Below are 13,632 nucleotides of genomic sequence, written 5' to 3' on the forward strand. Positions count from 1 at the left end.
TGCTTTATTCTTCTTTTAGATACTATTTATTTACTGTTTTTTAAAAATTATATTAGGAATGATGCACTGGCTGGTTAGCACTTTAAAATCTTTTCGTTGTACATGTGACAATGACAATAAAGTTTTCTATTCTATTCTATTATATATGACCAGACAAAGTTTTGTTTTTTAAGATTTGTGCCTTTCAACTGTATGTCAAATTTCCATCAAACTGAATTGAATCATATTTAACATAAAATTATGAATTAAGCATAATGTGAAGAATTCAATGAAAAAATACATCACATTTATGCTTAATTTATAATAATAGGGTAACACTTTATAATAATGATGTATTCATTAAACTTAGTTAAGATGAACCAACAATTAATTATGATTAAATGCTTAAAATTATTATTGTTCATAGTTAGTTTATAATACTTAATCTACTAACTAATGCTAACAAACAGATCCTTCTTGTAGAGTTTTATCAGTAAGAGATGGGATTACTCAATTCATAGGAAATTTCTCAAACATTTAAAATGTGTAAATCTTAATAATTGCTTAAAATATGTTTTTATTTATATATTTTTGAGTGTATGTAGGTGTCCACAGGCTCATGTTTGCACATGTGGACAGTGAGACACTTCCAAGCTCCACTTTAATGTTTTTACGTACAGTATCTGTAGGCTTCCTCATCACATGAACTATACTCACAATCATTTCCAAGAACATACACATATTCCAAGGAGGTGATTTGCACCTGTTGTTATTGGCTGTCAGTGAAATGTTTTTTGAGAGCACAAAGTGGATTTTACATCACAAAATGAGTTTGTCAATAATGTTAACATGTAGGTTAAAACAATGATGTTTTGAGGAGTGGAGATTGCTGAATGTGACATGTCGAGACCTGTCTCTGTGTGTGTGTGCGGCCTGTGGCAGGTGCATAGAGGAGGCAGATAAAGGGATTTAAAACCTGCTGAAATCTGTGAGGGCAAGTCAGAGCTGTTCCACACACACACACACACACACACACACACACACACACACACACACACACACACACACACACACACACGTGCATACGATACTTATGAGGACTCTCCATAGACATAATGATTTCTATACTGTATGAACTATAGATTATATCCCCTAAACCTAAAACTAACCCTCACAAAAAAACGTTCTGCATTTTTACATTTTCAAAAAACATTGTATAGTATGTGTGTGAATTATGGGGACACTTGAAATGTCCTCATAAACCACATTAATGGCATAATACCCTTAACAGTTTGTAACCTAAAAAAAATACTTTGTATACCTCCCAATTTACCTCACTTTTAGCACCAGATAGTGAAGACTGCTGCGATATGTGTAAAGAACCATGTCAAATCTTTTGTAAAAATGTCACCACAGTCATGTAATTTTCTTGAGATCAGACCGGTTGAAGAATTAGCTTGCTGTAGGAAGCATAAAAAAGGCTTTGAATTAGAAAACTATTTTTGAAAAATTCTATTGCAGAAAAGTTTTATGACAAACTACAGTTTACTGAAGACAGTGAATGTGTGTGTGTGTGTGTGTGTGTGTGTGTGTGTGTTGACTCAAATCCTAAATTCTCACAGCTATCTGAATATGCTTGTCTTGTCATGTCCAGACAAACCAGTGTAATTATACCTCCATCAGAATCACCTGTGTGAAGGTCTATCGGTGCCATCACAAGAAAGTAGCTTTCAAAAGACAAACAAAGAATGATCATTATGTGTAGCTGGTGGATTGAAAATAATCACCACAGGATACAAAAATATATTTTGGGGTTTTATTCTGATGGCTGTAATATACAGGGAAAAAAAAAGAATGATAATAAATCTTAGTCAAATTAAAAAGCGGTAAAAATTTAAAACCGACATTAAATACAAAAATGAAATAATGTTCAACAATATACAGTATAATGAAATTCGGTAGAGGCTAATGTCAAAAGAAAACACAAAGATAGCATAGCTTATATGATTCCGCATACATCACCTTAATACATGCTTGTATCATTCACAGCATTTTATGCATTTAATACATGCTTAAATCACTCAAAGAATTCTATCATTTTTTACCAGGCTTCAAGGACATGTACAAAACCGGAAAACACACTGGGCTATAAAGAATTAAACAAGATATGATTAATACTTAATTTACATACCCAGTTCTAGCATGTGTGCACAAACTTGGCCAAACTCCACACATGCAATCCATATGCATCCTTCAAACATAAACCTGTAACAAACACTCAGTTTAAAATACAACTCTTCTGAACACATATTTCATGCAATTTATGAGCATTTCAGTAGTTCATGTAATCCTGTATTAAGGATAGTGTAAACATGTGTGACTCGCTGTCCGGGGTAAAGGGCACAAGGCTCGAGACTTGACACAAGCTTGCCTATCCTGTGAGTGATGGGCAGGTGTGCCAAAGAATATATAAACAAGCTGGGCTGCTAGCAGAGGCAGCCTCGTGCTATGGTCCATGTTGGGGGATAGGAAACTGGGAGGTGTCGGATAGGAGAGGGCATGCAATTTGAAACACAGTAAAGACAGTGGTATCGGGAGCAAAGAATTGAGTTCACAGAAAGCTGGAGGGACCGTAAAGTGGGGACACCCCCATGAAAAGGCAGGGTTGCCCTGGACGGAGGTGTCAATCTTGACCGCCCAGGCGAACCTTAGTCTCCCTCCTGGCTTGGTTTAATGGATGGGCTTGTGTGGCTAGCAATGCAAGTACCGTAGGAGACTCGGTGGCAACTCAAACTAGCAAGCCCAACCAGCGTTTGAACGGGAAAGGTGCTCACAGCATTCAACGGGGGAGTCAACACGGCCACGAATGGGTGAGCTCATGATACAAATAAACGTGAATAGCTCACGCTGCATTCGGGCGGGAGTTCCCACTGCTGATCGAATGGAAGAGCCCTAAAATAGATTGTGTTGGAGGGGTCTGCAATGCCCTATCATGGGAAAACTGAAATGTTGGAGTATAAAGCAAGGTGCCAAGCTGAATCGTTTGGAGTCAATTTAAACCTGTTACTTTAAAATTGTGTGTAGCGTAAAATTAGGATAGATTGTTGAACGCTTTTAAAATCATGCAGCAATTAAGTTGTATGCTCAAGCTTGTAAATAAAAGTTTGTAATCTAATGATTCGGGCAAAAGTAGAGACGACGGTCTGTAAAATAAAAAAATAGATTGATTTTACCTGCGTCAATCGTTTGTCCTGACAGGAGGAGGGAAAGTGATGTTATAGTGTAGAGATGAGTGGAAGTTTGTAGCAGTGCTTGCTTCGTGTTATCGGGTGAGCTCGAATGAGAGGCGAGACGTGTTTGCGGAATGATTATGAATGAATTGGGACGCGGCGTGTGATCCGCCTCTTGTGGAGCCGAATTCGGCTCGTGTCTGTTCGGACAGAGGCTGTGTATAACAGCAGTGTGCTGTGGAATGGTTAGAGCGAGTGCTGCACAGCAGCGAACTCGCGTTAAAATGTCTGCATTGGTTTGAAAAGAAGTTGTAATTAGAGTATCGGTTGATTGGAAGGAGTTCGCTGTTGCATGATTACCCCTGTTTTCGAATGGAATAAATCACACTGCGAAGAGCATTTTGAAGGGAGAACGATAATAATATTAATGTTAGAAGTTGACAAACAGAATGGATCACGCCCTAAACGAACTGTGTGGCATGGTAATGAGGCTGACAGGAATCACCTGTGTGGGAGAACCAGAATGAAACACTAGGGAGCACTGGAATGATGATTGAATTAAAGAGTTAATCTTTTGTTTCCCTCGCATTCAAATGAAGCTGTAATATAACTCGAGTGGCATGAGCCAAGCAGCACCTGTTCACGGAGGCAGGCTTACTCGATGGATCACTATGGCTGGAAAGTTCAGATAAGAGAACATATGAGCAGTCATGGAGAACTGTTTGACATGTATACAGAGCGGAAGCAGCCAGATTGCAGAAGAAAATTCCTGCTATAAACTGCTTCGGCGAATGGAGCATAAAAGAAAGACAGAGTAAGAATATAACACTTAACAAGGTAGCCGTCAATACTGCAAAAACAAATTTACATTTACATTTATGCATTTGGCAGACGCTTTTATCCAAAGTGACTTACAGTGCACATATTACAGGGACAATCCCCCCGGAGCAACCTGGAGATAAGTGTCTTGCTCAAGGACACAATGGTGGTGGCTGTGAGTATCGAACCACCAACCTTTAGTGCTTTAGCCCACTACACCACCACCACACCAAAACAAAACAAATGAGCTGCTGTGGCAGCTTCTCTTGAATAACGAGATTGTTTGGATGGAAGAGCTGTTCTGGTGAAGGCGAATGCTTTGCTGCGATGTTGCATCTGATGATCTGAGTCATTTGCATGGGTCTGTTCGTGGACAATGGATGGGGCCGAATGCTGGAAACTCGCAATGCTAAGCAGCTGTTTATATACTCTTACTCTGGCTGTGTGATTGGTCAGATTAAATACACTTACTCCTCCCAAAACTTGTTAATAAAATTACATTTTGTGTAAAATTTGATATTTACCCAAGAATTTTCAATCGATGAACAAAACCGGGAGCTCTCTTGCACAATGTATGTTCTCACGTTTCCAACCAGCACACATGGGCAACATGAGAGAGTGCCAAAAAGCAGGTGTCACAAAACTCTGGTTCTTAAAGGGACCACATCCAATTTATTATAAAAGATAAAATGATGGAGAAATTTCATGACATTTCTCCACTTTGCCACATATGTAAATGTTTCAGTGCAGTTTTAAGTTGAACTTGCTGGTTCTTTAATAAAAATGACCTTACATTGTTCTAAAGGGTTGTCCAAAGGTATTTACAGTTTGTGAAATTTTGTTGTTTTAGCTTGCACCATTCAAGAGAACAAAAGTCATTCATGCACAATTTTCTAAAAAGTCTGATAGTTATATTGGAAGGCTCATCCATTGCATCAGATGTCAGCTGAAGTCTTTGAAGTTGTTTAATCTTTTGATATTTGGCAGTGACTTTCAGATTTCCGAGCAATCCTCTTGGTGTCAGGACAGATGAGACACGGTCCGTCGCCCGGTCTTTAAAAAACAGAGTCATGCTGAATGAAAGGGACATTAGTGAGGACATGTACCTGCATGGGAGAGCGGACAGCTGGAAACAACTTGTGCAAACAAAGGAAGGTGCAACTTAAGAAAGGAAACTGACAAAAGCCTTTTTTAATGAGGCATTGGGGTGGAGAGGGGTTTAAAACACACAAGAAAGTTGTTTCTAATCCTACAGTTGCGATTTTAAGACTATGATTTTTCCCATTCATATGTATACGTGCATATGTATATATGAATGTATAAACAGTATGGCCTATGACAGCATTACTGGTAATGTAGAGACTGTTTGTTCAAGACACCTTCTTTACCAAGCAGTTCATGAACAAGTGCTATTAAACAAACCCAAAGTAAACAAGATTTTTAAACAAAAAGTCAAGCAAAGATGTTAGCCACCTGTTTAGCCACCTTTCTTGACCCAAAGACAGCTAAATCAAAACCTTTTACCAGTTTTGAATGATTAAAAATGAGTTATTAATATACAGTATTTGACTACAACAGTAACTACAACAGCAATGTATAATTGCAAACTGCTCCAAACATTACATTAAATTATTACATTACATTATTACATTTTTCACATTAATTTAGCTATGCTTATGCTTGTAAATCACACTAGAACATTTTTTTCTTCACTCAAAAATGTAGCATTTTGATGATTAATGCATAATTTAAAAAACGATGATGTTAGGAAACTGAAAACAGTTACCATGAACTGTTATAATATGGTAAAGAGCTGCATAAAGATTTTTCTAAATTTATTCTTCAGTGTTCCACAGAAGAAGAAGAAGAAAAATTATGGGTTTGGAACGACGTGAGAAAACAATCACGTAAATAATGACTTTTTGGGCTGAACTATTCCTTTAATATAAACCTAAACCTCTGTCCTATGTGGGAACAGAAGCATCTTAAATGATAAATTACCCCTAAAACCTGTCCTAAAGCCCTCACCTACGCACACAGTAATAATAAGATCAGGTGAATTGTTGAGTAAGCTTGTGAATAACTTGTGCCGGTGGAATTTCCCATTGTAAGAGAGCATGATGCCACAAGCGTGCAATGAATCACTGCTATACAGTAATGCTTCGGCGTCTCTTATGAGGGATCTGAACGGAGGGTGTGTATCAAATGCTCTTAAAAGGGAGTTATAACATGTATGACCAAAAATGAAACCACAAAAGCTTTGTTTATGCAATTCACCCTCAACACAGAGGAGACACAGGAATTATATAGCTTACCATTTAACTTGAGGTGGCAAAATATAAAAGTAGCTTTTTTAAAACATTTTATATATGCTAAATACAGTATATGATGACATTAAATCTGTGCCACACAAATGGCAAAGAAAGATACAACTCGCTTACAGTTGTTTTCAAGAGGTAGCCGTTAGCATATTGCTAAGCTAACAACACAACAAGCTACTCCAGTCAGCAAAAAAAGCACATAGCACACACTAATATGAAGTGAAATTATTTAAATAGATTGAGATATTTTTTGCAATGTTTTTCTGCAAATAAAGAGAATCCTATTGCCAACAAACAAACAGACTATAGACTTATCTGGCATACATCTGTGAGTCAGTACAGTTTAAGAGTTCAAAGGGCATTAATTCTCCTGGTAGCATCTGACTTTTAAAAATGATAAACAAAAAAGGATACAATCAAATAAATAAATAAACCTTTGACATTTTTCAAGAAAAGGTGGGAGAACATATGACATTTTATCTGTGTGTTTTGAGCATTTTACATTGAGGGACTGGTCTTGTCACTAACAATTAACTTTAGTAACCTTTATCTTTAACCTTTAATTTAACAACGCATTCAGCTTGAAGCACCAAAGATACGGCATTTCAGTCGGTATTAATCCATGTCAACAAGTCTGACTGATAAACATCTCATAATGAATGTGCAATCTAAAGGGCTAAAGACTCAGTGAACTAATTGTAACATCTACACTGTGTGTACCATTTTAAACTGTGCAAGAATGGGCATAGTTTACACTAGTTTACTATTATGGTGCTGCCCATTCTTAGGAGATAATCGTTACTTTTCTGAGGCCCTTCACATTTCAAATCATTCCAACACCCATGAGTAAAATGACTAGTAAGCATAGACTTTTCTAAGCATAATAGTGGCCTTAAAACATATCTGGACAGAAACATACTTTATGCAAGTACGTATATGCTGATGTGAGAACTTGGCCAATGCATTGGTGCGGTGGAACATGCATAACGCATGTTTTTGCATTACTGTCATTTTTAACCAACTGTTCCCAATGTTTTTAGCGTATATATGAAGTTCACACAGGTGTCCTAGCAGAGGGTAGTCTAGTTCATCACATTTACTATGGATATGTGTGACCAACGTCTGACATCCAGAAAGTGTCCAAATACTTTATCTTAATTTTGGACAGTATATTTTTGTACCTCTACACATCTGTTTAGCTGTGAATTTACTGACTGAGCACTGTGCTGCACTTACTAATTGCATTTCTGTAATCTTGTAAATAAATTTTTGTGTTTATGTGTTATAGTATAATATTTATGACTTTTTATTCTCATTTCTTGTTCTTAATTGATTTTAAAATTGATTTTTAGGTATCTTGTATATTCTTCATCATTTCATTGTGTACTTTGTCACTTTCTAATGCAAGAACACTCATCCTTTTTAAGCATGTTGTTCTAATGATTTTAATCTTTATTTTGAACAGTATATTTATTGATTATTAATTTAAAAAAATAACCGTTTTTTTGAAATGTGATATTTTCTTGGAAAATGTGCTTGTGTGTGTTTTTTTTTCTTTAAAATAAATGCCACTGGGTTTGATATTTTCATATATAATTTTGATACTTAATAATGAAATAAGCACTATAGATCATGTAGATAGATAAATATAGGTTGGGTTGCCCATTTTTAGGGATGCCGTTGAACGTTTGGCTGCTCAAATATGGGCGTTTATCGAAAATTAGCATTTTCACTAATTGTAATTCAATTGTTGAAATCAGGAATGGTTAGCTGTACTGATGACCGGACGTTCTCCTTTAGGATTTTCTGGTAGAGGGCAGGCTTAATGTTTCCCTCAATTATTGCAAGTCGCCCTGGCCCTGAAGCAGCAAAGCATCCCCACACCATCACACTACCACCACCATGCTTGACCGTAGGTGTGGTTTTCTTTTTGGGGAATTCTGTGTTTGATTAACGCCAGATGAAACGGGACCCCTGTCTTTCAAACAGCTCCACATTCGACTCGTCAGTCCACAGAGCATCCTCCCAAAAGCTTTGAGGGATGTCAAGGTGTGTTTTGGCAAAATTTAGACGAGCCTTAATGTCCTGTGTTAGCAGTGGTTTTCGCCTCGTTACTCTTCCATGGATTACATTTTTGGCCAAGTATCTTTCTGATGGTGGAGTCATGAACCGTGACCTTTATTGACATGAGAGAGGCCTGCACTTCCTTGGATGTTGTTCGTTTCTTTTTGTGACATCCTGGAGGAGTTGTCTCTGTGCTCTTGGAGGAATTTAGGAAGTTTGGCCACTTCTGGGAAGGTTCACTACTGTGCCAAGTTTTCTCCATTTGGAAATGATGGCTCTCGCTGTGGTTCTTTTGAGTCCCAGAGCCTTTAAAACAGCTTTGTAACCCTTCTCAGACTGATGTATTTCAATCACCTTTTTCCTAAATTTCTTTTGATCTTGGCATAGTGTGCTACTGGGTTAAACCTTTTAGACAACTTCGTGATGCTGAAAAATTATATTCAGGTGTTGATTTGATTGAACAGGGCTGGCAGTAATCAGGCCTGGGTGTGTATGGGGGGTTGCTAATACTTTCTCACACAGGCCCAGTTGGTACTGGAAAACAGTTTTTGCTTAAATAAATAACATTATCATTTAAAAACTGTATTTTGTGTTTACTCGGACTGCCTTTGTTTTATGTTAGATTTGATTACATTTTTGAAACAGTTTAGTATGAGATGTACACAAAAACAGGAGTTTTGAACAGCAGTGAATGATATATCATTTTAATGCTAGTTAAAATTCCTTTTTTGATATCAAGAATGGGTATTTACGTGAGTAATGATGTCATTTTGATAAAGAATTAGCATTTTAACTAGTATAAATGTAATTACTGATATCAAGAACTGCCATTTTTACTAGTGAACATTTTATTGTATATATCTATAATTAATTTCCTGCACATAATTAAATGTTGAAACGACTTGCGATAGATGTCTTCATTTCAGCCAAAACACGGGACACCCTGGATAATAGGGTATAGTAAGCAACCCTAAATAGATTAAATATTGAAATTGAATGGCTGCACACGGGGTCACACCCATCTAGCAAATCTGGGGTGTTAAAGCTGATTGGCTGCAGCTAAAGCGTGCGTCTCTTCAAACTATCTGCCATGTGATTCTCTCACACTTCAGAGCTAGAGCTCCTCTCTAATGACAGAGCAAGGTAAGGCCAGGATAAGAGTTAGGACACGCATACACACACTGACAAGCCCCTACATTCCTCAGCACAGAGCACCATGCCCACCGCAAGTTAAAACACGCTGCTGCGAGTCATATCTTTCTCTCCCACAAGCCACCGGGGCAGTGGCATAGCTTTGGGGCTGGGACACAGCGATCGGTCTGTTCAGACCTGTAGGCTACAAAACACTTCTGTGTTCCAGCAGAGGTTCATGACACATGAAGACATGCACCTGTTTGAGAGCTGACAGAGGGAGGGAGTGTGTTTGAGAGGAGAAGGGAATGAATGAGAGGGTGATAGGGAGGAGAATGTCAAACACTGTGAATGTGCGTGTTGACGTGTCGTCTAACACTGATAAAACCCACTTATTTAGTTTATACAAAACGATTATCTAATGTGTGACCAAAGTCTTGATGTTTATTTAAAATGCTGTGTTTTGAAAAGATATTAAAGGGAGTTCATGTGAAATCTTGCGATACTTGTACATTTACTATTTCAACCCCTAACCAGTTTTTGTTAAATACAATTTGTTAAATACAATACAACATTTCTTAAAGTAAATGTTTTAATGGCCTTAACTGTGGAACCCTATCTTTAGATTTCTAATATATATATATAATCCATCCATCTTCAACCGCTTATCCGAAGTCGGGTCGCGGGGGCAGCTGCTCCAGCAGGGGACCCCAAACTTCTCTATCCCGAGCCACATTAACCAGCTCTGACTGGGGGACCCCGAGGTGTTCCCAGGCCAGTGTGGAGATGTAATCTCTCTACCTAATCCTGGGTCTTCCCCGGGGCCTCCTCCCAGCTGGACGTGCCTGAAACACCTCCCTAGGGAGGCAACCAGGGGGCATCCTTACCTGATGCCCAAACCACCTCAACTGACTCCTTTCGACGCAAAGGAGCAGCGGCTCTACTCCGAGCTCCTCACGGATGACTGAGCTCCTCACCCTATCTCTAAGGGAGAAGCCCGCCACCCTTCTGAAGAAGCCCATTTCGTCCGCTTGTACTCGTGACCTAGTTCTTTCAGTCATGACCCAGCCTTCATGACCATAGGTGAGGGTAGGAACAAAAATTGACCGGTAGATCGAGAGCTTTGCTTCTGGCTCAGCTCTCTTTTCGTGACAACGGTGCGATAGAGCGAGTGCAATACCGCCCCCGCTGCCCCGATTCTCCAACCTCCCGCTCCACTGTCCCCTCACTCGTGAACAAGACCCAGAGGTACTTGAACTCCTTCACTTGTGGCAATACCTCCTTCCCTACCTGGAGTACGCACTCCATCGGTTTCCTGCTGAGAACCATGGCCTCAGATTTAGAGGTGCTAATCCTCATCCCAGCCACTTCACACACGACTGCCAAGCGATCCAGTGAGAGCTGAAGGTCACGGACTGATGATGACATGAAGACAACATCATCTGCAAAAAGCAGTGATGAGATCCCCAGCTCACCGAACTGCACACCTTCCCCACCCCGACTACGCCTCGATATCCTGTCCATGAATATCACAAACAGGATTGGTGACAAAGCGCAGCCTTGGCGGAGACCAACCCCCACATGGAATGAACTCGACTTTGTGCCGAGGACCCGGACACAGCTCTCGCTTTGGGGATGTACAGGGATTGGATCGCCCTAAGAAGGGACCCCCCCCACCCCGTACTCCCGCAGCACCTCCCACAGTCTCTCCCGGGGGACCCGGTCATACGCCTTCTCCAGATCCACAAAACACATGTAGACTGGATGGGCATATGCCCAGGCCCCCTCCAGGATCCTTGCAAGAGTAAAGATCTGGTCCGTCGTTCCACGGCCAGGATGAATACCGCATTGTTCCTCTTCAATCCGAGGTTCGACAATCGGCCGAACCCTCCTCTCCAGCACCTTGGAGTAAACTTTACCAGGGAGGCTGAGAAGTATATAATTATATTATATTATACTATTATATATAATATGATATAATATAATAATGCTGTATATACATTTTATAAATATATATATAGACAGACAGACAGACAGACAGACATATAGACATACAGACAGACTAAGATAGATAGATAGATAGATAGATAGATAGATAGACAATGATAGATAGATAGACAGACAGACAGACAGACAGATAGACAGACAGACAGACAGACAGATAGATAGATAGATAGATAGATAGATAGATAGATAGATAGATAGATAGATAGATAGATAGATAGATAGATAGATAGATAGATGCTGAACAGCTGTGGCCCAAACGCCTCAGATAACTCGCCCGACACACAGCGTTACAGACAGGAGATAACACCTGTCCAGACAATCCAAACCACCTGCTCTTTCAAACTCTCCACAAACACTCCCCTGCGCAGCACATGACATGAAAAACAGCGGAGAGAAAGAGAGGGAACACACCCTTGGTAGTCACCTTACACTTGAATGAAAGAATCTGTGTGCATTCCACAGGTTCTGGAGAAGAGATGTTCCTTGTAGCCTGGGGCAGAGATTCTATCTGTGATATTTAAGCAAGCTTGCTTATATTTCATAATCTGTTGAATTTAAACACTATTAAAATGTTACACTTTAAATGTCTATTCTAATAATGTTAAAATTAGATTTGGACCAGTGTATGTGTGTTTACAGTATGCCAGTGGTGAATTCTCAGGGCCAGCAAAGTCTTCTCTGCTGGTTTAACATGCCAAATAAATCAATATTTTCATCCTTTCATTCTCAATCACCTTTTTGAATCGCTTTCCACTCCAAGGAGAATTTAATCCTTGATGCTTACAAGCGAAGTGTGACAACTGTTTCACAAATCGCACTCCTGAAGCCCGAAGCCGAAGCAGCAGGTGAGTCTGAGCTTCACCCCGTCAGGCCTTCAGAATTTCCAGGTGGGTGTGATCTTTAGGATATGTCCCAGTTGAGGCCTTCAAGCTGGCCTTGAGTGACGCAATCATGCTTTATGTGATGTATGTAATTCAAGAGCGAAAAGCGAGAGATCTTACTGACAAGTCGGCTGTCATCACTGCTGGTATCGCCATTGAGAAATAGATCCTTCTGGATTTAAAAACACGAGATGTTCTGCATGACCGTGTTATTGCTTAATTTATTAAACAGGAACGGAGGACTGATTTTCACTTCAAGTAAATTGATAAATGCTTTTTGCGTTGTTATAGCAACATCAGGAGTTTTCTAAGTGTAAATTAGGCTGCTTGAGCATTCTGTGTCGGATCAAGTTTTGAAAAGTAGTGGTGCTGTTACATTCAACTCGGAAAGTCCGATTTTACAACTTGTAGGCTCGTGCAGAAGTTCTCAACTCTGATTTCGGCGAGATGCAGGGGCATGATGTCACACAAACATGGCGACACTCAGGGAGATCTACAAAGTAAGTGATAAACATTCACTTTATTAAGTAATATCGTTTAATGTTTCCACATGACATGACATTAAAGCTTGTTTAACAAACGCCTGCAGAAACAGAAGTATAAAACATGGTAAATTATAATCTCTTTTGTACACCTGTAGCACAAATGCTAGCGCTGCAGGATTGTTTATCAGTTGGGTTGCTAGGAGACATCTCTAATGAGAGGCAAACCCCTGCTAAGCTAACGGGAGCATTGCAGTTCCGAATATCGGGGAATGGAATGCATTTATGGTCGGAGATATCAAATAGGAATATCCCTCATCCAGCTTGAATGGAACACAGCACATGTACCCTGACAAAACAAAATTTATTGCAAGCAACATTTAAATCGCCAATATCATTAGATCGATTTTTCCAGGTATTATAGACCTCCTTGTTAGATTCATATGAAAAATTGTGATTTTGAATTTCTGTTCAGGAGACGTTCATTTCACAAAACAGTCATGCTGCAGTTAAATGAGGCTTGCTTGAGCATTAAGTGTCATTTCAAATTCTGGCTTTCATGTGTGGACGTGTTTTTAAAATGTCAATAGGTATTATAGGTTAGCTGTGACATAATGTATGATGCCCAAAGGCATAGGGTGTCTTATTCATTGTGAAACTGTGTTTCCTTAATGGCATGAATCACACCGAAGGCCTAGACTTTAAATGCACGGCCCGT

Source organism: Xyrauchen texanus, chromosome 42 (assembly GCF_025860055.1).
Source record: "Xyrauchen texanus isolate HMW12.3.18 chromosome 42, RBS_HiC_50CHRs, whole genome shotgun sequence".
Lineage (NCBI taxonomy): Eukaryota > Metazoa > Chordata > Actinopteri > Cypriniformes > Catostomidae > Xyrauchen > Xyrauchen texanus.